At 41.8% G+C, this 24,962-nt stretch overlaps 1 protein-coding gene and 1 long non-coding RNA gene across 3 annotated transcripts in view; both read left to right on the plus strand.

Moving 5' to 3' along the window:
• LOC109196502 (uncharacterized) lies at window positions 1-2,654 on the plus strand. The gene is made up of 3 exons (XR_002057946.2): window positions 1-355; window positions 825-947; window positions 2,416-2,654. It is a non-coding gene; the product is annotated as an uncharacterized LOC109196502 (long non-coding RNA).
• An 8,830-nt stretch (window positions 2,655-11,484) lies between these two features.
• The window catches only part of LOC109196495 (C-type lectin domain family 10 member A), a 32,587-nt gene continuing 19,109 nt past the window's right edge, over window positions 11,485-24,962 (plus strand). The window contains exon 1 of one of the 2 annotated variants that reach the window (XM_019350539.2): window positions 11,485-11,539. The gene's annotated coding sequence lies outside the window, so the exon portion shown is untranslated. Of the gene's footprint in view, window positions 11,555-24,962 lie in introns of both variants that reach the window. The other variant, XM_025902252.1, reaches the window with a different exon arrangement.

Below are 24,962 nucleotides of genomic sequence, written 5' to 3' on the forward strand. Positions count from 1 at the left end.
ACAGTAGTTTCCATGAAATGTATAAAAATGGATTTTGTGAAAAAGTGTTATTCAAATATGAGGAAGTAGACTGTGGATGAAGTCTCCTCCCCGTTATCATGATTCATGAGAAAGTTGTGAAACATGAAAATGAGGTACAGTGTTTCTTTTGAACAGCCTAAAGAGAAGAGCAAACATAGCTTCAGGAGAAATATCGCCAAATACTTGTGTTTTTCTGCTGTTGTCAAAAGCTTCAGTAAAACATAAATCTTTATTAAAATACTTCTATTATTCAGAGACAGCTGGACTAATTCTGAACTCAGGATCTTTAAACCTGAAACGATGAGCCATTCAGACAGTGGCAATGTGGGGGAAGGTAAAGACGACTTTTCTTTTGTTCTGTATAAAAGCTATTTGAACATAATATGTTTATTCTGGAATAAAAACAGGATCATCAGCACATATCTTAAAATCTGTCATCAAGCTGCAAGTCTATAGATGATGATATTTACTCTGCACATTTGCAAAATTTAAGCATTCAGACTTTGTTAAGTTTTATTGATAGGAGAAAATGCCAAGACAGACATTTAATTGTAAGTTTAAAGTGACTTAGAAAATGATAAAAAGAGGAACGATTGGGGCTTGTGATGTATTTGACGTGTGGTAATCCCTTATTTAGCATGTCAGTGTTTCTTTGCAGCTGTGGTCCTCCAACCTGTGAATGCTATAACTCATAAATACTGGATCATTACTAATAAATATTACAGTCCTTTTACCTGCACACAGCTACACTATGTTGTGTTATTTAATTAATCCACCCTCTGTCTCCTCTAAATATTCAACAGATGAAGTTTTTGAACCTCAACATGAACAAGTAAACAGAGGGTCAATGGTCACCACAAAAATAGGGGCGGTGGTGGTTGTCTGTGTTCTCCTGGCAACTGCTGTCTTTTTGACGTTCTACTTCTGTGAGTTTGTACACTTTATTCATAAACTTTATTTAAAAGCAATAAAATTTCTGATCTGCTTTAAATTACCAAAGAAACAGAATTTATCTGTGCTGTTAGCTCACAAATGCACTGGCCATCTTCTGACTTCAGCACTTTATTGCAGCCACAGGAAGTCTGTGAAGAGACGATTTCACGCTCATAAAATACAAAATCACATCTGACATGAAAGATACATGAAAGTCAATACACAAGACAATTCACACACACACAAGACATGAAAACATTGGCAAGAGTGTTGGTTTGCAGCTCACGTTTAATTCAAACTAGCAACAAAAATTGTTATTCACAATATATGTGACTCCCTACATTTTTCTTTTTTTATTTAACAACCACTGTCATTGTGGTATTTTAAAATGCTGTTTCATCTCCCTGAAGAACACCTACTTCCTCAAAATGTCTTGCTTACCTCATGGCACACCCGTTAAGAACCACTGGGTCAACATACAATAAAGCTTAATGTCATTTGGTGTTAGTGTTGATAAGCTTACAGGTGAATGAGTGATCGCTGGGAATAACTTTTGGTTGCTGCCACATGATCTCAGTTTGAGTCACATCATTTGGAGGCAGACCTGCTGATGCTGCTGCTTCACTCTCTCTGGCTCTTTTTGAAATTAAAGGATTTGATGGTGTTAAGCTGTGCTGAGTTATTTTGATTGTGTCATATCTAACACTGACTCTGCTTATAGCTAAATCATTCTCAACCTGTTCATTGTGTCTGTGCACATTTCTTTTGACAGAACGTTGCTAATGCAGTTTTTCTGTGTAGGTGACTGTGAGTCCAAGTGCAGGGTGGATATAACCATTTTGCATCATTTGTCTCAATTATGACACGTATTACAAGACATTTTTAAAAATGCAAAAAAACTAAAAAACAAAAACACCTTTTCATTCAAGGCTTGCAATTGCCCCTCCTGGGGAGTCAGTCCTACCTTTCCCTGCACCCCTGCAGCATATTATACAAACAGCATTAATCAGTCTCCACACTTTAAACATCTACTGATCTGGATAAAAGTGATATTCTACCACTATGAGTTTTTCATTTGTTCGGATGAATGCATTAATGCACAATGGTCTCTATCTGCAACATGAACTTCTGACACTATCTGTGAAATTGTAAAGTACTGTACATTAGTACTGTAAAGTACAAATGGTGGAATTGAACTTGGGACCTTCTTGCTGTGAGGCAGCAATGCTAACCACTATTTGTGCATAATAAAAGTTGGATTGTACCAGCTGAGGTGACATTTAAGTCTATATTAGTGTTTAGAAAAGAACACTTAACTACCAAAGAGGGTGCATGGTTGTGGGTGAACAGCTCATCACTGATAAATAAGTTTCACTGTTGTTAAAATAGTTTTTTATTCCCACAATTAAAAATACCAGTTTTTACTGAAGCAATTATTGTTTGTTTGTTTTTATCTCTTAGGGTGATTTACTGGAACAACAAAGAACCAGACAACTGGTTCCTCATACCAGCAACTGGTATGAGGAAAATCCTGATGGAGAAGTCTGTGACAGGACGGAGGTAAAAGGTGGCGCTCCTGGCCTGAAGTGTTGGTTTGATAAATGGTGCACTATACCTCAAAGAAATAACTTAACTGGACAGTTTGTATTCGGTTTACATCAAGTTCAGCGTACAAAACAATCTAAGTACAGGGTAGAGATAGTGAAATGATACTTTCCAACTCTGATGTTACAAAGACTTAAAAGAAACTTCAAGGAAAAACTTAAAGAGAAGAGTTGAATAATAAAACATGAAAAATATCCTTCTAATTGCTTTACCTGCTTAATCAATTAAATGTTGGTGGGGGGAGATGGAGGGGGGAGGGCCCTCAACAGGTCACCAGTTACATGCCAGATATATACTTGAATAATATTTCGTATCTTATATCTTTTGTCTTCATTGACATTATTATTATGAGCCGCTGTTCTCGTACTTTCTGTGAAACAGTTTCCAACCATTTATTTTGTTTTTTTCTATTTTTTAAAGCTTTTGCAAAAACTATTTCCTGGAAAAGTTTGAATGACACTGATCCAGGAAAAACAATTGTGCTTGATGGAAATAAAGACCTCCAGTCTGTTGACTTCTTGTCATTGTGTTTTCAATATTTGAAAATAATGTGGTTACTGATTGCTGTCAGACCTGTTGAATCAAGAAATCACTTAAAGTCATTGACATCTCTCAGTCTGGAAAGGGTTACAAAGCCATTTCTTAGGCTTTGGGACTCCAGTGACCACAGTGAGAGTCATTATACACAAATGAAGAAAACAGTGGGGAATCTTTCCATTAGGGGCCAACTTACCAAAATTACTCCAAGAAGACATCAACGATTCATGCAGCAGCTCACAAAAGAAGCCAGAACAAGATCTAAAGAAATCCCGGCCTGTCTGGTCTCAGTTAAAGTCAGAGTTCACAAGTTGACAATAAGAGACTGGACAAAATGAACTGACGAGACAAAGGCTGAATTTTTCACATAGGGCCAAGTATTTGGCACAAAGTTTTAAAAAATAAAGTCTTTTTTTAACATGTCCAAGTAAAACATAAATTTTGAACCATTTGGATGGAGCCTGAGTAACATGAGAGAGGAGGAGGTGGGTTGCAGGGAGGCGTCTGCAAGGGAGAGTGACAGATGAGCAGTGAGATTTAAAGCATGCCAAGTGGAGGCTGATTGGCCCGAAGAAGGTAGCCAGAAAGATGATTGGACTAGACCTGTGATGTGAGCTTGACCGCATGGGAAAGTGAAAGTGATGCAAAGCATCCAAAACATCCAGGAAGCAGATCGATGTGACTACAGATCTTCCTTACTGAACTTACGTATAAGCTTCATTTTATCTGGTAGGACAGTGAAATCGCCATGTCACATTAATGACCCGTCTACAAATTGAACAATTTCAGAGTTCCTCAATGCAAAATTGAGAAGATTTTCAATATCTTATCTACAGTACATAAATCAAAAGATTCAGACAATCTTGAGCAAACTCTGTCCACAAGTGGCAAACCTGAAAATCCATGTATGGACTCAGGAACCCTTCCAGAAATCACTGTATGCAAAAACAGCTAACTGTGCTATCCACAAATGCAGGTCAAAGCTCTGTCATGTAAAGATGATGCCATGATGATGGCACCATAATCCAGAAACCAGAAACACCACCATCTTCTTTGGGTCAAAGCCATTTAAAGTTGACTGAGGCAAAGTGGAAAACTGTTCTATAATCAGACAAATTGAGATCTAAAGTTATTTTTGGAAAACATGAACCCCACATCCTTTGGACTAAAGAGGAGAGCGACTATCCAGCTTGTCTTGACTGTGTGTGTACATCTGGAAAGCCACCAACAATGCTAAAGGTATATACAGGTCATTGTTCACAAACACTGATACAGTTTGAAAAGTTAAGAAAAAGCTGAGTCATGCTCCATAGATAGTGAACAGTTTTGCAGTTGTATTTTGGCCACTAAGTTCCTCTTTTATGCTGCACAATGACTGTTTACATTTATGCACCTAAAGCCTGTTAAAAATAATGGGGGAAAACAAATATACATAAAAATAATCCACAAAAAAGAAATCAATCCTCACTTGATGATTCTGCTATTCACATTAGATGTGGATGTTGTATGTTGACCATGATTAGTTTCTAAAGTTGTTGTAATTTAACAAAATGATTAAAGGTAACAGCAATGAGAACAAATGGTGATTTTCAGGTCTAGGGGAGGCACAGGCTTTTTTCATACTGTTTCTATGTAAGTGCTTTCTAACACTCACACTCTGATGGATGCACTGGAATTAGTATCATGCCCAAATATATTTGGCTTGCAGACAGGGATCAACCCACCAACCTTCCAGTTACTAGGTGAGCTGCTCTACCTCCTGAGTCACAGCCACCCCAAGAAAAGCAACTAGCTCTTGCAGCAGCAGGCGAGGTAATGATGAACAGGGATCCACTTCTTGTGGCCAAAGGAGGGATCCACACTGGGAAAACAAGGAGAGATGATATTAGTACTCAGGGAAGCAAGGTACACAAGGAGCAGCTAAAGCATGCCTGATAAGTTGAATGAACTTGTCAGTTCAGCAACACCAAAGGACCTGAAAGCCCACAGAAGATAACTAAAGTGGATGATGACAGAATTATTTGCATGAGTAAGAAAAACACACATTCAGGGAATCAGGCTCATCATTGTTCATTTACTGTGGGTGTATACGCTGCTGTTCAGAGAAGGGACATTAAATGACATCTTTATTAAAATACATTAGTTTAGCAACATAGTTGTGTTTATTATTTCACTGGCTTCAACTCTTTCAATATAATTGACAAGAGGTCATGATCACAGTCTGTAGAAAAGAAAAGTTTGCTCTCTTCTTCTTTTTATGTTAGACTGAGGCCAGACTGGACACTACATTGACCCACTATTACTTTCTCCCCTAAGAAGTGGTATTAAACTGTTTAACGTGCTGTTTTTGACATAATGTCACAGAAGAAGAAATTGTCTGCCTCTTTGTGAATTAAAGCACAATTGCATAATACTGCCACAAGATGGTGCCCCTTTCCTTTTTGTTGTGTTAAGCTGGAGCATAAGGCTGTACTACTAAAAGAGATTAATGGGTTAGCAAGCTATGTTGCTAATGTTCCTTTGCACTCTCCGCTAGTCGGGAACATTCCCATAACATTGGCAAATGCAGAGGTGGCAAAAGACCAGGCATTCTTAAGCAGCAGTACAGATACCTGTGTAAAATTGGCTCAGCTGGTGGTTTGAGGCATGATATAAATCAGGGCACACAGTTAGTGGGTGTTCTCCATCACCACTTAGTGGGCATAAGAGGTGTTCACTCTGCTGACCCACAGCACACCCAAGCTGCAACTCAAGTGGACCACAGCACAGAATGACCACAGCGCGTCTGGTAGTGCAGGGGCCCTCTCATCGCTGTTTACAGCTTTAATTTTTTTTTATTTTATTTTTTTAAAATCCCCTCTCACCCTGCAGGCGGTCTTTTATCATTCAAGCTCAGGTCCTCTACCAGAGACCTGGGAGAGACTCCTAGGACTGTGCTCTTCTGGACAGAGAAACACAGTTCAAGCTCTTCTCTCAGCCCTTGGTACTTCTTGAGCTCTTGTGCTCCTTTTACCTGATGTTGCTATCACTTGGTATAGCTACATCTATCACTATGGTCGTGTTCTTTGTCCGGTTGATTAGTCACCATCGGTTTGTCCATCTGTCTGGAAGTCATTCTCAACAACCCTAGGGGGTGTGCCTAAGGGTGGGTTTAAAAAATCAATTTTCCCATTAAAATCAATTTTAGCGTAAATAACGTGATATCAATTCATTAAATCCTGAATCGTTTTTTAAATATAAATGTATTTTGCCAGAAACCCTAGAATCTCAGGTTAAAGCTCACAAAACCATTTCAACAACCACCAAACAGCTAAAACAGCAAATGAGAGCAAGTAAACAGATTCTCCACAAAGATGTGAACACAGACACAAACACATCCCTCCGTTCACCCAACGACACGTACATATACATCCTGTTGGGTGCTGGAAACCGACATCTCACAGATTCTGAAGCTGTAGGTTTCGTCACTCTCCAACCAGAATTCACTGAACCAGCAGCAAAAGAGGATGAAAACTACGCTTCTTACTTTGGCTGTTTTGTGATTTTATTGTTTTCACCACAATAAAATGACACTTCCTGCACAGCCCTCTCTCTCTCTCTCTCAGTGTACTTCAAGAACAGTTTCCCATCTCAAATCTCTGTTTTCTGCATTATTCACTTGCTTATTGCACACCAGTCTTTGTTTACAGCGCTGTAGGCTGCTGTTTTGTTTTTGTTTTTTTTCCAAAAATGACCTCTGACAAGAAAGCCTAATTTCTGCTGTTCAGTATGAAGAAAACTTTTGCAAACTATGCCAAATTGCAAAACATTTAGCTGGGTCTCCAACAAAACATCTGTAAATTTGCTCTCAGCAGCATCAGGTAATGTTCATATGTTGTTTCATGATTTTCTTCCATTTTTTAACAACTGCTGAATATTTTTAAGTAATATTTTATCTGCTCTAAAAAGCCAAGCCAGGAAAATCTCCTTCATGTTTTTCTGTTTTCTCCTCAGTTACTTTGACACAAAGGCATCTGCTGTGATGCTCACACCTCTGATGAAGTCTCACAAGTGTCAGCTTTGTTTTTAGATAAAAATATGGATATGTACTGATAAATGATCAAAATTATAATATTTCTGACTGTCTGATTCAAAACTGAATCAGAATCAAATCAGTTAAAGAAATCAAAATCCAATGTGAAAAAATACAAACAAAAATTTATTCCGCTGCTTGTAAACTGGCCTTTAAAGCAAACATATTCACAGTTTTACTTTACCAAGTCAACACGAATGCAATAAAATAAATTTTAGTTCAATTATGCCAGCTAAATATAAGCTTTATCACTTCCACTTTCCCACACTGTCAAGCTGTTTGTGTCATCACTGGTCTAGTCCAATCACCTTCTCCCGGCCTTTTCCAGGCCAATCAGCATTCATGCCACGTACTTTATATCTCACTGCGCATCTGTCTTTCTCCTTTGCAGATGCTTTTGTGCGACCCACCTCCTCCCCATCTCCACCTCTCATCTCTCAAGCTACGTTCATCATCACCATCAGCGTCTAGGCTCCGGGGGGTCCTGCTCTAATCCCTTTCACAGCTGGGGTTCCGTTCTGCTGAGACGGGCAAACCGCCAAACATTTATCTATATTTTGTTCATCAATAAATCATGTTTATTCTTTCGAATGATCTGTCCTTAATGAAATGTTTGTATAGTGTTAAACAAGCAAGAGTGAAACATGTTTTAAAAAATATTTGGTAGTTTATTGTTAAAAACTAAAATTACAAATCTGTGCAGCAAAATAAAACTTGACTCATGCAAGAGAAAATCTTTAGCATGTTATAATCAGAATCAGAATCAGAAGACTTTATTTATCCCCAAGGGGCAATTAACAAACAACCGAGCAGCATACGTTGAAGATAAGGACAATAAGAACAGGCAATAGGAGTGAAATAATAAATACACAGAATATACAGTATATATAGTTTTAAAATTACACAGTTTTAAAATTAAAGTGACTGAAGGTGAATAAATAACTGCAAGTGACTAAAAGTGAATAAAGTGTCAGTAGTGTAGGAAGCGTGTAGTTTATGTTTCTGGGTGTGGGAAATGTTCTTATCGGCTGGAGTTAAAAAGCAGAGTGGCTTTGGGGACAAAGGTGGCTCTCCTCCTCTCAGTCCTGCAGGAAATGCAGCGGAGGCATCGCCCAGAGGGGGTGAAGAATGTGAGAGGAGTCATTGATGATTTTGGCTGCCTGTCTGAGGGCCTGTTGGCTGAAAACCTGTGCCAGAGTTCTGACAGGCAGGCCAATGATTTTTGAGCACACTGATGCAGTGTGCTGCAGTCTGTTCCTGTTCTGAAGGCTGAGGGAGTGGAACCAGCAGGTGATGGAGAAGGTCATGATGCTTTCCAGGAAGGCATAGTAGAAAGTCATCATGATGGGTGTGCTGACTCCAAAGGAGTTGAGTTTCCTAAGGAGGTATAGCCATTGGTGGCACCTCCTGAGAATCTCCTCTGTGTTGGCAGAGAATTTCAGGAGGTTGTCGAAGATGGTTCCCAGGTATTTATACTCCTCAACTACCTCCACTGGCTTCCCGTGGATGGTGGTGGTGACTGAAGCAGCCAGATCCCTCTGCCTACTGGAGAAGGTCACCACCATCTCTTTGGTTTTGCTCATGTTCAATTCAAGTTTGGAGCTGTCACACCACTCTACAAACTCCTGAAGAGTGGGCCCGTGGTGTTGTGAGGGGCCTGACAGCAGTGACAGGAGAACTGTGTCGTCAGCATATTTAACCAGGTGAGAGTTGGGCTGTGTGGATCTGCAGTCATCGGTGTAGAGGATGAAGAGCAGGGGGGAGAGCACACAGCCCTGGGGGGAGCCAGTGGAGGTGGAACGGAGACCGGAAAGAGACTTGTTGACCCAAACTTTCTGAGTCCTGTTGGTCAAAAAGTCCAATATCCACAGGATTAGCTGATCATCCAGGTGAAATCAGGTGCAAAGTTTAGTGGCCAGGATATGAGGCTGCAGAGTGTTGAATGCTGATGAGAAATCAGCAAACAGAAGTCTGGCAGAGGAGTCAGGGAGCTCCAGATGTTTGTGGATGGAGTCCAAGATGAAGATTTTGGCATCATCAACACTTCTGCGTGCACGGTAAGCAAACTGGAGTGGGTCCATCAGGGGGTCAGTTGCTCTTACAATGTGCTGTTTTATGATCTTCTCCATGGCCTTCATCACCAGGAGGTGAGGGCAACAGGACGAAGATCATTCAGAGACTTTGGGTTGTTTCTTTTGGGGATGGGGATGACTGTGGAGTGTTTCCACAGCTGGGGGACGGTGTGACTGTCAATTGAGTGTTGAAATAGAGTCCAGAACACACTTCCTAGTTGCCCTGCACAGTGCCTCAGAACTCGACTGCTGATGTTGTCAGGGCCGGGTGAGCTCCTCTCCCTGGTCCTCCTGAGGGCTCTCACCACGTCCTCAGACCTGAAGGTGAGTGCAGAGCTGCCAGGTTTGAGTGAGGATCTGGACTCCTCAAGCTGGGCCATGTTGTCCGTCCTAAACCTTTGAGGTCGTCAGGGAGGGAGGAGGGGTTGCTGCCCTCCACCTGGATGGTTCTGGGGGTGGTGACTGCAGTATTCACAGAGGCCATGGTTTTGAGGCCCTGCCAGGCTGAGTGGAGGTCCCCTTTGGTGAATTTTTTTTCAACTGTGTTTTTATACTCCAGTTTAGCAGTTTTTATGGCCCTCTTCACCTCCCTGTTGACCTCCTTTTTGTCCAGTGCAGAGCCGGTGAAGAAAATCCTCTTTTTTTTATTAAGGATTTCCTTGAGTTCCTTGGTGATCCAAGGTTTGTTGTTGAGGTAGATGGAGACTGTTTTTGAGGGGATAATGTTGTCAACACAGAAGGAGATGTATGATGTCACCGTGTTGACTTGTTTGTCAATGTCATCAGAGGGAGAAAGAAGACTGTCCCAGTCAGTGGCTTCGAAACATCCTTGTAGGGTGAGGATACTTTCCTCTGTCCACTGCTTGATGTTTTTGGAGACCTTTCTAATCCTCTTGATGACTGGGGTGTAAGCAGGGGCCAGCAGGATGGTGTGGTGGTCTGCTGAGCCGAGAGGGGGGAGGGGTAGGGCTTTAAATGCATCGGGTACAGAGCCATAGCATTTATCCAGAGTCTTCCCCTGACGTGTGCTGCATGAAACATACTGTTGGTATCCTCTAAGCGACTTGTCAGGGGAACAGTGGTTGAAATCACCCAGGATGAACTTGGGAGAGTTCGGTGATAATTGTTCCAGTTTGTACAGAGTGTTGGTGATGTACTCTGTGGCTTTAGCTGCATCAGCTCTGGGGTGGATGTAAACCAAGATGATGAAAGCTGTGAGAATTCTCTGGGGAGGTAGTAGGGGCGCAGGGAAACAGCCAGAAGCTCGATGTCTGTAGTGCACAGCTTCTCCCTCACAGTGACTGTAGAGCACCAGCTGTTGTTTACATACAGACACACGCCGCCGCCATGTTGCTTCCCGGTGCGTTCGCGGTCTCTGTTCAGACGAAGAGGTGATGAAAAGCCATCAATGTGCAGCGTGCTGTCGTCGTCGCTGTTGTTTAACCACAATTCCGTGAATGCCAGAACGGACGCAGTTCTGTACTCATGCAGGTGGTTGATGCAGGTTTGCAGCTCATCCAGCTTGGAGCAGAGAGACCGCACATTAGCAAGGATAATGGACGGGAGCGCTCGTTGTTTGTGTGTCTCCCTCTTTAGTCTGGCTCTCACCCCACTCTTCTTTAATCCCCTCCTGGTTACCTTGTTATTGTGAGTTTTTCGATTTCCGTGTCCACGGAGTATTTCCTCGGGAAAGTAGTCTGTGGAAGCGGAGCGGAAAAGCTGGAGGTCGGGCTGCAGCTGCGGCTGCAGGTGGATGAGGGAGTCCCTGGTGTAGGTGAGCCTTGGGGTCATGTTGAGTGTCGAAAACAAGTCCAAAAAATCACAAAAATGAGGAAAAAGAAAAGAATACAAATATACCGAGTAGACGGCGAAATACAACAACGAAAAGAGCATTAAAGTTAGAAAAAGAACGCAAAACTGCTCAGCTGACTGGCCGGTCGAGCGCACGAGCAGCGACCCGGAACCCCATACATACATAATACACTAATGTAACATCAGGCATAGAAACTAAAAATAACTACAAAAAAAAATAAATAATAACAGGATCACAGATAACAAAATTTTTTCATATTTGTACCTAAACAAGTGTTGTAAATGTGTTTTTTTGGTTGTTTGCAAGTTTAATACAAACTTGCTGTATTAATAAATGTACAAAAACGTATTATTTATTTGTTTCAAAATAGTTGAACTAAGCTGTAGATAGACCCTCCTCCGTCACCTTTAAAGTCATCAGGAAGTTGCTTTTTTAGCAGAGAGCTGTGAAAGGTGTTGTGCTTCACTTCTCTTTGAAAAGCCTGAGGTGAGGGTCGCAGAGGTGAATCTTGATGCTAATCTTTCTTTTAAATATAGAAGGAACTGATTCCATATTAGCACCAGTTTGCTATTTTGTTTTTGTGATTCAGACACAGTTGGACTAACTCTGAAGTCAGGAGCTTGACGCCTCAGCATGATGAGCCGTCCACAGAAATACATAGAAGGTAAGAACATTAATGTGGTGGTAAATCAACAGGGAGGAGAAAAATACACTTTTTATGAACAATGCTGTTTTCATACAACTTAATATGTAGTGGAAAATGATCCCTATGTAGCTAAAATATCTTAAGCCTGTATTCAGGGTGATAGGTTTGTAGCTTGAACCTATTCGCTGGAACGTTGAAGGCAATGTGATTACACAGCAAGCAAGACACGAGTAGGCAACATTCTTAATGTTTCACGTGCACGGGAGAGAACTGGACAGGCGCCGTTCCTTCGCTTGACCCCAGTTGCTCTCGTCCGCTCTCCCGTAACACTGCTCTTTTATTGAGGTTACATGAATATGCATAGGTTCATTAACATATGACATAGGTATACATGTGAACAAAGAACACCTTGTGTGTGTGTGTGTGTGTGTGTGTGTGTGTGTGTGTGTGTGTGGGGGTCAAACTGTGACCCCAGGAAGACTCCCCAGAGCCGTCCATCTAAACAGAAGGCTCTTAGACTCAAACAGATATACGTGTGTTTGCTATACCATATATCAGGAAGAGAAGATACGACCTCTCCTAGGAGGTGTGTGATCTATGCCAGAACACTCTGAAGAGGAGTGAACGCACTCCCCTCTTCATGCTACACAGAGTTGTTACAGACTATTAAGGATCAAACCTCCTATCACTACACAATCGATTATATACTTCTAAGCATATATGAGTAAATATTTCTAAGCATAAATGGCAATAAACAATACAAATCTAACATTTCCCCCCTTTTGGCAATTATGCTAGAAAAGTCCCCAGTTATGATCACGTCATGTCTGACAGTGTCAATGCAAACATTTTTATACTCAGCATATGTAAACGTACACAGTTTCACAAATGTATTAGCAGTTATCCAAGTTCTCATTAATCTCATTCAATGGTAAACTGCATCCTACAAGCAAACAGATGAATCGTCAACAGTCAAAAGAGAAATTAACATTTTCAAGATCACTCCAGCTTGGTTGTGCTCCTCTGCAAGACATGTAAATCGCACGTCTCTCTGCAGAGTGGTTTAAGTTCTGCAGGGCATCATAAATGTGTCTTCTAGTTGTTTCCATCACTGTCCATAGGATCAGAGTCCAAATGTATGTAGAATAGACATTCAAACATACCAGTTGAGTTTGTTGTTTGTCAACATGGGTCTCAGCTATCATGAAAGCTGCAGACCTCTTCAGCACTCTAGTTTTATGGCCTCTCTGCCAACCCCCATCACCTCACTTCAGGCCTCCTTGTCCTGTGGGGGATACATATCCTCCATTGTCCATCCTCTACAGGAAAACCCTCTGTGGAAAGGGTACTGGATCCCGTTATCTTACTGCTGTTATGATTCCAGCAGTCTTCAGTGTGCCATCATATGCACAGTACAGTGACACAGCATTAGGTGATGTTCATAGGAAACTGCTGTCATCACCACCATAGCTTCTGGCTCCTGTGCTTTTCACAGAATCATGATGCCATCCTGGACTCCCCCTGCGCTGTCGGTGGAGCTTGGCACGCTTCCCTCATCCTTCAGGTGCCCGTCTGTTGTCCACAATCTCCTCTGTTGGCCTCTGGAAAGCCCCCTTGGCACAGCTCTCATTCCAACGCAGCTTCGTGGTCCTTGCTGTGGCTGTGGAATCTGATCTCCCAATGGGCCCCAAACAGCTCAACCTTTGACCTCAACCACTGCCTGGACGCGGTTATGCCTGGAATGGGTTGCTTCTCACTGGGCCTCAGAAGATTTCTCAGGAGATTCCTTTCAGCAATACTCTGATTGCTGCACCTGTATTTCCTTGCTAGGAGGAAAAACTCCTAAAGTATGTCAATCATCATCAAACCACATTCTTTAGTTCAGTGAGCTTCATTTATGGACCATCAAAGCCTCATCTGAACATGGATGCACCACTTTGCATAGGTTTAATACCCGTAAATGAACTGTTAATCACACAAATCACACAAAAATCATAAAAAACATAGTTTAGAAAACATAGAAAACATAGTTTCATGTAATTCATGTAATTCTGGACCCCTCCTCTTGACGCATGGACACTCCCATGAGTCAACTCATCAAACCTAGATTCCTGTCTGAAAGAAAAAGGTTAGCTAGATCATGTCCCAGGCAACATCAGGGCGTCTCCCCCTCTGGAGCAGCACCACCCCGGACCTATAACCCTGCAATAAAAGCTGTTAGTGTGTTTTGAAAACCTAGCTCTGCCAGGAGCCTGCATATACACCATCATGGCCTGGAAAACAAGACCTGGAAGTAAAATCAACCTTCACACTTATAAACAATTGTATCATTAGAGTAATAACGCATCAACAGGACAAGTATCATGTGCAGGTTTTCTCAAATCAGTAAACTACAATTATTGGCATAATTTGCCCCAAACATGGATCATCCCATGTACTCAGTTAACATTAATGTAATCGGTGACTTCCCTTAAGCAAAGTCACTCCATGTATTTAACACTAGGAGCTCAGTAGTGGCCAGCTAATGAGCTCCATATCAAACTATTCCACAAACACTGCATCTCCTATTTGCTTTCTCATGTTACTTGTCCGTCTCTGCTGAATCCTCTACATGCACTCTTAGAAAAACAAACATTAGCAACACACATGGACAATCCTGGTGATCAGGCACAAGTTGACAGGGTCCAGAGGTGCTACAAAAAGACCATAAAGTTAGCCATCCATAGCTGTGGAAAGAAGTAACACTAGTTTCAACAGAGGGAATGTCTCACATGTTATTCACATCATCAAAGTAACCTTCACATTTCCCCAACAACACAGTGTAACAGCATCACCAACTCATAACCTGTAAACACAGTTTTCTTCACACATAAACCCAGAAATCCTGTAGTAGAAAACATCAACCAGCTATCCTGGTATAAATCACATGATCAAATCACATGAAGACTGTAATGCTGTAGAAATGTTAGCGCTGCACAGGTATACACTCTTTCTCACAGTCACCTCTGTGAACAACACAAGGTAGTGAATAACACCCCTGGTAGCTGCACAGACACAGAAAGGGCATTTAAAAGGCTAAATCGTCACGCAACCTCGGATGTTGTTATCATCTTCCTGCTCCTTGTAAAAAGAAACACACACAGATTCATCTGCACCTTTGTCAGGTGGGGGTTAACTTCACACAGTGATGTCAGTCAGTCTGTCAGCTTCTGTCCGCCTTTACCAGTCAGTCAGTCTCCCATTTTTATTTTCTCTCACTCATTCATTCATTCATTCATTCTTTCTTTGCTGATAGTGGAAATTATTGTCGCATTTAGTTTCCACTCTTAGCAAAATGACGTCATTTCAAAAAGAAAAGAATTTAGACTGGATTTTCTCGTTGAATCCTTTTGGACAGGAACTTGTTTCCTAATTGTCCCAGATAAGTGACTTTCTCCTGAGCCCATTTTAATGTGGAGAAACTCACTTGCAACAATTTTCTCGACGACGCGTCATATAGCGCTTCTGTTGTAATCGTGCAGATCTGCTCAAACAGAGATTATCAATAAAACTTTCAGTGCACTGTGAAAGTATCAAAATAAAAAGGCCTTGTTAAGTCATGACACATGCTCCTCATCTCAGGAGGGTAAATCATACCATTAGCATGATTTATCAAACCATCATACTAATTGGCAGGCTCAACTTCACAACAAAAGAAAAATCATCAGCTAGATTAATTCAAAACCAACCATCAGCCGCACAACACACAACATAAGCCTCATGTCTTATTAGCTATGAATTTTAATCCCCAGGACTGTACTTTTACTCATTTAGGCCACAAATTTTATTTAGTTTTCCTTTTCCCCCATCATCATAAAACATGTGACATGTTGTCATGCATTTCGCAAAAGACGTTTGTTCTTATATATTCAGAGTTGTGTATCTGGGTGCAGGAGTCACTCGCACATCACAACAGGAAACTCAGTGTTTTAGAGTCTCCACTCTAACAAACTCCAACACATCTCATTCACTCGTGCTAGAATTCAGTTACCTTTCATTAATCTAAGAACAACCAACTAATTTGCATATCAGCTATTAACCCACTAAGTTGACAGGACAACAGAAATGCATGTTCAAAATGTTATCACAAAAATAGAATGTCCCTCATACAGTAAATTACTTGTGCTGCATCAATCAGGCATAAAGCATCTCCCAATTTACTATATTAACAACTAAATTTATTGTCTGATCACTGGTTGGTCAAACCAGAATCTTTTTTCCCACAAAAAGTAAACTGTTGTCCTGCAACCTAGAGAGTTAACTGTCAGCATTGGATAAATTCAGCATTTGATAGCAAGTGTCTGTTAAATTTACACTATTTTAACACTGATGAGAGAGAAGCTGATTTTCATTGCGTGTGTTTGTGTTATTAGGCAGGTTTAATCAATGTCTGTGGAGCTGCATCTCCAGCAGGGCATGTTCTTAAAGCTGCCTTTCCTACACACTTCTCTGCTATTAATTGATCATCATTTTGTAACTAATGTGCTATGAGTCCACTGATCTTTGGATCACACGAGGTGATAAACAGACTCACATGCTCAAGATGGTGTCTAATCTTCATGAGCTCTCTTGTGTTTGTATTAGTAGGGTTAATGCATATTCTGCTTGTGTGTGTGATTTTGTATATGTTTCTTTTTGCAGTGGTTCAGATTCCTTCACAATTTTCCAACTTAAGCAGTCAGTATTATTTTCCCCAGGTTTGCTAACCCAAATTTTGATTTCCCACATTAAACAACAGCATTCCTCTGTGTCCTTACTTACTCCCACTCTGTTGTCCTCTCCCACTTCAACAGTCCAACAGCCGGCAGTTCTTCTTCAGCTTTGTCCTGTGTCCCACTGTCTCTTCTTGCTCTTTTACTCCGAAAGTGGCAAATGTCAACCTCCAACAGTCTCCTCAGTTCTCCTCAAACGTTCTTTTCACATGCACAGTGACTTTGCAGCTTGTTGGAAACACAGTGTCATTCATCCGATCAGTCAGGATGATGGTTTGCTCTTCTTCTCCACTGCTGTTTGTCCACACTGCTGCTGCTTGCTGGGACTCTTTGCTCAGGACTTTCCTGCTGTCTCTTTATCTGCCATGTTATTGCTCCTTGGAACTTCATTCCTTGTCTTCAGGGAGGAGTGAGAGCTCACTTGTGAGGATGAAGGACACATGGAGCTGTAAATAAGTTAGCCAGAAATTGGCCTGAATGTTTCCAATGATCTTAAAGTATAACTTTATTCCGACCGCTGCATGTGGAAAATTGGTCCAGGTCTGCTTTAATCTGAAAGTGACAAAACTAAGACATTTTCATTATTATCATCACTGCTTAACCAACACACAGAACTCTCCTTTCTTAAAAGCAGAAAATGAGATTGTAGTTGTTCTTGGCTAATAAACACAAAACCTTTTTCCTATGATTTTTCATCTACAATGTAGATTTTGTCTCTTTTTTACTCTTTTTTTCTTTACACTAGCTGGTGACCTGCAGAATCACCGCTCTCACAATTGGAGACAATTACGTTTACACAGCGCACACACACACTGCGACGTCAGGCACATTCACACTCACTTTTTTCATCTGCGTAAATAGACCATATGGCTGATGATATCTGCCATGGTGATCCATAAGTATGATCACAAGTTTATCTAGTTAGTTTTCAACCCAACAAAGCAAATAAACAAAAACATGATGCTGATGCTATGAACACTCTACACACATGAATCAAGATCCAGGAAAACTGCTGCACATCTGAAAGAAGAAGCTGAACTCACGGATACGCTACATACTCGAGTTATCATAGTTCTCTTCCCCTTTCTTTGATGAGTTCTCAGCCAGCTCCTGATCTGATAATGTGTAGCTTGCTCATCAGCTCAGAAGAGACAGCAACACAACCTCACACAGTGGTTGCATGCTTTGCCCACAGTGGCAAAGACTTACATTTTCATATTCAACTCAGCTTCTCCATCATGTAGTTTTCAGCTGCTTCATACAGGGTTCAGCATATTAGTTGTTTTCACAGGCGTGCTCTATATCTCAACAATGGCTCATATTAGGATGACAGTTTTCAAACAGGTCAAGTGCCTCTATGCACGTAATTAGGTAAAATATTTGCCTATTTTACTTCATCTCATATGTCATTGTACTGAATTTGAGCAGCCTTAAGCTTAATGCAGATTACTTTTAACAACTGGTTAAATTAATGGTCTGGAGCACAGGCTGTTGTTGATCAGGGCAATCTAAAGAATCATCTAAACATTTTGTGTCAGCAAGGGGTGGGAGAAGCCATTCACCAGAGCATAGCTTAACTGCTGCTGATGTGGGCTGGCCTTCTCTGCACGCTCTTCAAGGCTGCTGTGTTCTCTGAATCTAAACATTTTACAGCAACCAATTTACCCTCAAAAATCACAGTTTTGTATGAGAATATAAATATCTCGCGATGTGTCGTCTCCCTGTAAGGCAGTCTTACTTGCTCGGGAACCCATAATAACAACAACCGTGTCACAGACCGCGCCTGCTCCGCAGCATTCACACAAACACAGCAACACTCTTTTGGGACCCTAACCCAGTCGCGCGACTCAAAACCCAGTGAAGGGACGCTCGGGACACAAACCCAGGGCGATTTCAAAACCGGACACTCACCGGACGCTTGGGCCCTTGGGCGATTTTACCAAAACCTCTCTCTCGGGACCCTAACCCAGTTCTGGGACACTAACCCAGTCAACTCTTCCAACTTACTCGGCGTTGCTTAGCGTGTAATATCAGCCTCGGATCCCGCCGATCGTCATTCGTCGGGGAGAGAAAACGGACAGCTAATCCACCGGCCCGATGACAAATTCTCACGTCTCGCTGACGTCAGGGTTCTCTCCTCGGTGAATGCCGACTCCAGGGATCCGGCGTCGAAGGACCAATTAATGATAGGTTTGTAGCTTGAACCTATTCGCTGGAACGTTGAAGGCAATGTGATTACACAGCAAGCAAGACACGAGTAGGCAACATTCTTAATGTTTCACGTGCACGGGAGAGAACTGGACAGGCGCCGTTCCTTCGCTTGACCCCAGTTGCTCTCGTCCGCTCTCCCGTAACACTGCTCTTTTATTGAGGTTACATGAATATGCATAGGTTCATTAACATATGACATAGGTATACATGTGAACAAAGAACACCTTGTGTGTGTGTGTGTGTGTGTGTGTGTGTGTGTGTGTGTCCAGGGAGGAGGAGAGAAGAGGAGAAGAGAGGGAAAGAAAGTGGGGGAAGGGTGGGGCATGGAAATGAGAACAACGGGTATTGGAGAAGGGGGCATTTATAGTCTGAGGTCGGAAGGGGCGTGAAGGAGGAGTGGTCCCGCTCCTGAAATTCAGATGACATCTCCACTATATCAAGGTTCTCTCGTGGTAACTTATCAATGTGAGTTTGTATTTCTATTCATGTAGCATTATGTAACTTTTCATGTGTCTGGTTTATCATAAATTTAAATGAGAATCAGATTCTTTTTTTTTTAATTAAAAAAAAATTAATTAATCTACATCATACTTTTATTTTAAAATTCTAAAAGGCTTTAGGACAAATTTGTCCTGTATTTTAATTAAAATAAAAACATTTTTAACAGTAATTTAGCCGTTAATAATGTCCAGTGAGCTATACTATCACCTGATTTCCTGTGACAATAAGTATCAAGTCCTTGCTTCTAGCACTCTGTCTTAAACAACATATACAGTCAAATTTGTATTTATTAAGGTTAATAAAACCTGTCATAAATGCAAAACGTTTTACTTTACATTAAATTGTATTTATAGTAATTTATGTTCATATATTTAACTTGTTATTTTTATTTGTAATTTACATGTTACAGGTTTTTCTGATGGCTTAAGCACATTTTTTGTAACTACTGGCTATTTTCGCAAAGCTCTACACACAAATAAGAAAACACTTCACCAAATCAGCAAAACATTGTAGTTTTTTTGCAAAAGCTAATAAACCTTGCTTAACTGTCCAAACCTTCATAAAAATGGTATTTTCGTATGAAACAGTTAACACAAGCCATCACATTAATAAGCACACAATGCACCAACTACACACTGATGGTATGAATAAAAAACACATCTGGCTTTTGCTTTCTCTGTGCACAAGGTAGGCTATGTCAGTTTGAGGTCATACTTTTGTCATAGGTCCGTAAACATAGAAGAATCCAAACTTCAAGTACTGGTGTTTATTCACAAACATCAAAACAAACACAAGTGTTTATTTCCAAGTCAAAACAAAATATTAATTTCACTGAGGAAAAAAAAGAAAGAAATCAGTCTACATCGTGTCGTCTCTCTGGGTCCGGCCACAAAATTTCGTTAACATCACATGCAATGTCCTCTAGTCCAAGGCACCGGGGAAAATATCTTCTGGAATGGCGTATCCAGGCCTGACATGATGCCTGGTCAATATCCCCACATGCCTCCTCCATTGCCTGTAAAAGGGCTATGCGTTGATGGGGATGATGGTCTTAGACCTTCCAGCGCCAGGCAGAGAAGAACTCTTCAATTGGACTCAAGAATGAAGAGCATGGGGGGAGGTTGAGTACAGTGAAGAGTGGGTGATCTGTAAACCAGTTGCGGACCAAAGCAGCCTTATGGAAACTACCATTGTCCCATATGATGACGTATCTGGTCTGCTCTGGTCTCTGAACATTAGTGAGCATGTCATGTAAGATGTCCAGGAATGTAATAATGTGTGCAGTGTTATATGGGCCCAGGGTTGCATGATGGTGAACAACACCATTTTGACTTATAGCTGCACACATAGTTATGTTACCACCACGTTGTCCTGGGACATTGATTATGGCACGGTGTCCAATAATGTTCCTGCCACGTCTCCTTGTCTTAGTGAGGTGAAAACCAGCCTCATCCACAAAAAACTGCTCATGACCCATGGCATCTGCCTCTAGCTCCATCATTCTCTAGACAAGACAAAACAAATTCAGCACAGCAGGCACATGCACAGCACTACAGTATGCACTTCCAGATTCAGTACCAATGATACTATAGCTTACCTGCACATAGTCATATCACAGCTGTTTTACACGTTCACTGTTTCTTTCAAAAGGTACTCTGTAGATTTGTTTCATTCGGATTCTGTTGCGGGCAAGTACACGACCAAATACAGAAATGTTCACATTTTGTATGTTTTGGAAGGTGGTGTCATCCTCAATTATGCGCTGCTGAATTTCGCATAGCCTTATGGAATTATTTGCAATCACCATTTTGACTATATGGGTTTCTTGGTCTGCAGTGAACATTCTTCCTCTGCCCCCAGCATCTGGTCTTCTAGCAATTCTGTAAAGTAACAATTTCAGTATTTTTACATCTATGGTATTGTTGTGTTTCTCATTAGCATATGGCAGTGCTACAAATCTTAGTGCAAAGTGACTGTACTAACCGATTCTCATTTCGGAATATCCTTATGATGCTTGCTACAGTGTAGCGGCTCAAGTTAGGCTGAACCCGTTGGCCAGCTTCCCTCAGGGTCATTCCATGGTTGATTACATGGTCCACTATTGTAGCTCTGATGTCATCAGTAATTCTATTTCTTACTCTTCTTACCCTTCCTCTTCTCCCTCCTCGTCCTCCTCTTGCTCCTCTTTGTCCTCTTCCTCTAACTTCACCTCCTTGTCCTTGTCGTCCTCTTCATCCTACTTCTTCACCTCCACGTCCTCTTCCTCGGCCTCCTCTAATTCTCACTCTTCTCACTCTTCCTGCTCCCTCCATTGTACTCCACACGGACAGCTTACCTGTAGCTTATTTATAGTGCTTAGGCTGATTGCAAAGTGAACTAATTATGTAAAACAGTTTTCACATGTGACAGTGTGCCAGACAGTTGGCAAAATACTGCAAATAATAGCCATAAATGTGTATAGTTTTGCTAGGAGTGTGTTGATCATTTGGAAATTGAGTGTAAAGCAGTGAGTTGTGTTTACAGTTCTGCAAAGAGTGCTGTGCAGTGGATTGTAGCTACAGTTTTGCAAGGTGTGTGTTACAAAATGGCAAACTGAGTGCAAAGCAGTGTTTGTGCTTTTAGTTTTGCAAACTCAGTGAGTGGTTTTGCTATAAGTATTAATAGTTTTAGAAATTGTGCTATAAGAATCACAGGGGTTAAGCATTCAGAAAAAACTGTAAACAACTTGAGTAGAGTATGTAAAGCTAATACCACAAACATTTAAAGCTGCCTTTCAGAAATGCTCAATGAAAAACACAAAATTCTGTATCGTGTATAATAAAATAAATGTGAATAAATATTATGTGCTGCATGTCGACATCTGAAACTTTTGCCTGTAAGAAACTTAAACTACATATACAGCTGCTGTGATGCTGACACTGACACTGCTGACCTACAGTCACGAGTTCTGGATAGTGACTGAAAGAATGAGATTGTGGATATAAGCAGCAGAAATCAGCTTTCTCTGAAGGGTGGCTGGCCTCTCCCTCACAGACAGGGTGAGGAGATCAGCCATTTGAGACGGGCTCAGAGTAGAGCCGCTACTCCTTCTCGTTAAAAGGAGACAGTTGAGGTGTTTCAGGCATCTGATCAGGACACCCCTTGGGTGAGGTATTCTGGGCATGTCCTACCTGGAGGAGGCCAGTGGTTAGACCCAGGACACACTGGGGAGATTATATCTGTTGGCTAGCCTGAGAAAGCTTCTGTCTTCCCCTGGATAACCTGGAAGTGGTGGCTGTGGAGAGGGAGATGTGGGTTTCTCTGCATTGGTTGCTGCCCCTGCGACCTGGCCTCAAATAAGCAGGCAAGCGGGTGAGCAGACCTACGGACGAACAGACGGACGCACAGACGGACGGACAGATGGACGAACAGACGGATGGGTGGATGGAGAAGTTGTAAAAACGTAAAAACGTGTAACTGATCAACTGTAGATCAATGGTTTATTTGAAAAATTCCATTCAAAATTCAGCAATTTCACTCTTGTTATAGGCCATATAGCCAGTTGCTTAAAGAAGGCTCAGCAGCGGCTGGATTCCTCCATGTCCTGGGGAAGAATAACATGGACCAGAAGCTGCTGGCCTTCAACTACTCCTCAGTGGAGCGCATGCTCTCCTACTGCCTGCGTGTTTCGTACTCAGGGGCCACTACTGAGAACAGGAAGGCTGCGCTGAGGGTAATTAGCACCGCCATCACCAGATCCTTCTGTCACAGGAAAACCAGAGCCATCACAGGTGACTCCTTGCAATCTGCCCACCACCTGTTTGACCTGCTGGCCTGTGGTCGGTGCCTCAGGTAAATCAGGTCCTACACCTCCAGACTCACAAACAGCTTCTTTCCCTGTGCCACTCAGACTGTCAACAAACACTATTTTCCCATACACCACCCTGCCCACCACCCTCATTAATCTGAGCCATGGTTTGAGTAAAGGATGAGATAAGGGTTACAGGAGCAAGTCTGTGACCCTCATAACCCAGACCACTCACACACGGACTCTATTCAGACCAAGTCTTTACTCATGAGCCCTTTGCAACTCATTCTCTAATGTGTGTGTCTCTTATTATTGCTATTTATTTCTGCTGTCTACTATTTATATTTGATTCTACCACAGTTGGCAGTTCAAATATTTCATTATATAGTTTGATAAATTGTTTATTTCTCAAACTGAGTCCAAGTTTTGCTCAGATGGATGAGCATGCAATCGTATGCCGCATAGCTGAGAGCGGCTGGTTCCAGTCCGACCCGCGGCCTTTTATTGGACACATTTCACTGCATGTTGTACTTGTATAACTATGCATGTGACAAATAAAGGATCTTGAATCTTACACTTTTTTTCCTACTGCACAATCCATGGAAAATACATCTATAAAATATGTGTTTTAAGGAGCAAGTGTTCACTTAACATTTCAAAATGACAAAAAACACAGAAATGGAACAGAGAGGTGCAGAAAGCTGATTTTTCCAAATTTGGCTCTGGACTAAAAGTCGACCAGCATATCTTCAGTGACCTTGATGATCTTATAGTTATAGTTTCATAGTTTCAAATGAAAGGAAACTAAAAGTGTTCTTCAAGTCAAATCTTCATATTTAACATTTATTAGAAAGCTATTTTACATAAAGAACCTTATATTAAAACTAACATATATTTAAAGTCAGTCTTAAGGCTCATCTGTCTACCAGAGGTTCCGGTGACGTCACCATCCTGAATGGCAGCCTAAAGTAACAGCTCCCTTGCGAAAATAGTTATTTCGCCCCTTTAGACCGTCAAATACCAGATCTTCAGATATTACTCGAACAGACAAGAGGGGCAAGAATGGGGAAGTCGCGTGCAAACAAAGAAACCACCGCCGCAGAAACTTCAAATGCAGAAAACTCGGAGAACAGCTCCCCTACGAAGGGACAACATGGCGAAGCTAATGCTAACCCAGCTCCTTCATGTGCCGCCGCAAGTCTGGCAAAAGTTTTGGAGGAGATTCGGGATTTCCGAAAAGACACAAAAGAACAACTGAACGATATTAAATCAGAGATTATCAGCGTTAACCAAAAAATAGCGGAGGCAGAGGTACGAATAGAAAAAGTGGAAGACCGCGTTCAAAATCTGGAGCAGGTGCTGAATAAGGTGATAAAAGTCATGCACCAACAAGAAAACAAGCTACTCGACCATGAAGGAAGATCCCGACGGGAGAATTTAAGGATATATAATGTTCCTGAAGGAGCCGAGGGGTCGTCTATGATGGACTTTGTGGAAAAACTACTGCGGGACACGCTGGAGATAAACCCTACCGCGGAGCTCGACATTGAGAGGGCGCACCGGGCGCTGGCACCAAGACCCGCCGGAGACAGGCAAGATAAACCGCGGTCAATAATAGTCAAATTCCTCCGCTATAAGGTTAAAGAAGAGATACTACGCAGAGCTTGGGAAAAGAAGAAGGTTTTTCTGAACGGGAGGCTAATATATTTTGACCAGGATTACCCTCCAGCAGTACTGCAGAAGAGGAAGGAATATGCGGAGGCGAAGCGGGTGTTAAAGCAGAAAAATATCCGCTTCCACACTCCGTTCCCGGCTAAACTACGAGTGTTTTATGAGGATGGAACACGTCTGTATCAGACAGCGGAGGAGGCGACCACAGACATGAAGGACAGAGGACTACCAGTCAGCGTCATTATACCGAAGGAGAGTCTGGCTGAGCAGCTGTCCCGCACCGCCTGGGAAACAGCGGGAGGGCCGAACCGGCGAGGGACAGATGAGGAGCGAGAGAAAAAC

This window comes from Oreochromis niloticus, linkage group LG22, assembly GCF_001858045.2.
Source record: "Oreochromis niloticus isolate F11D_XX linkage group LG22, O_niloticus_UMD_NMBU, whole genome shotgun sequence".
Classification (NCBI taxonomy): Eukaryota; Metazoa; Chordata; class Actinopteri; order Cichliformes; family Cichlidae; genus Oreochromis; species Oreochromis niloticus.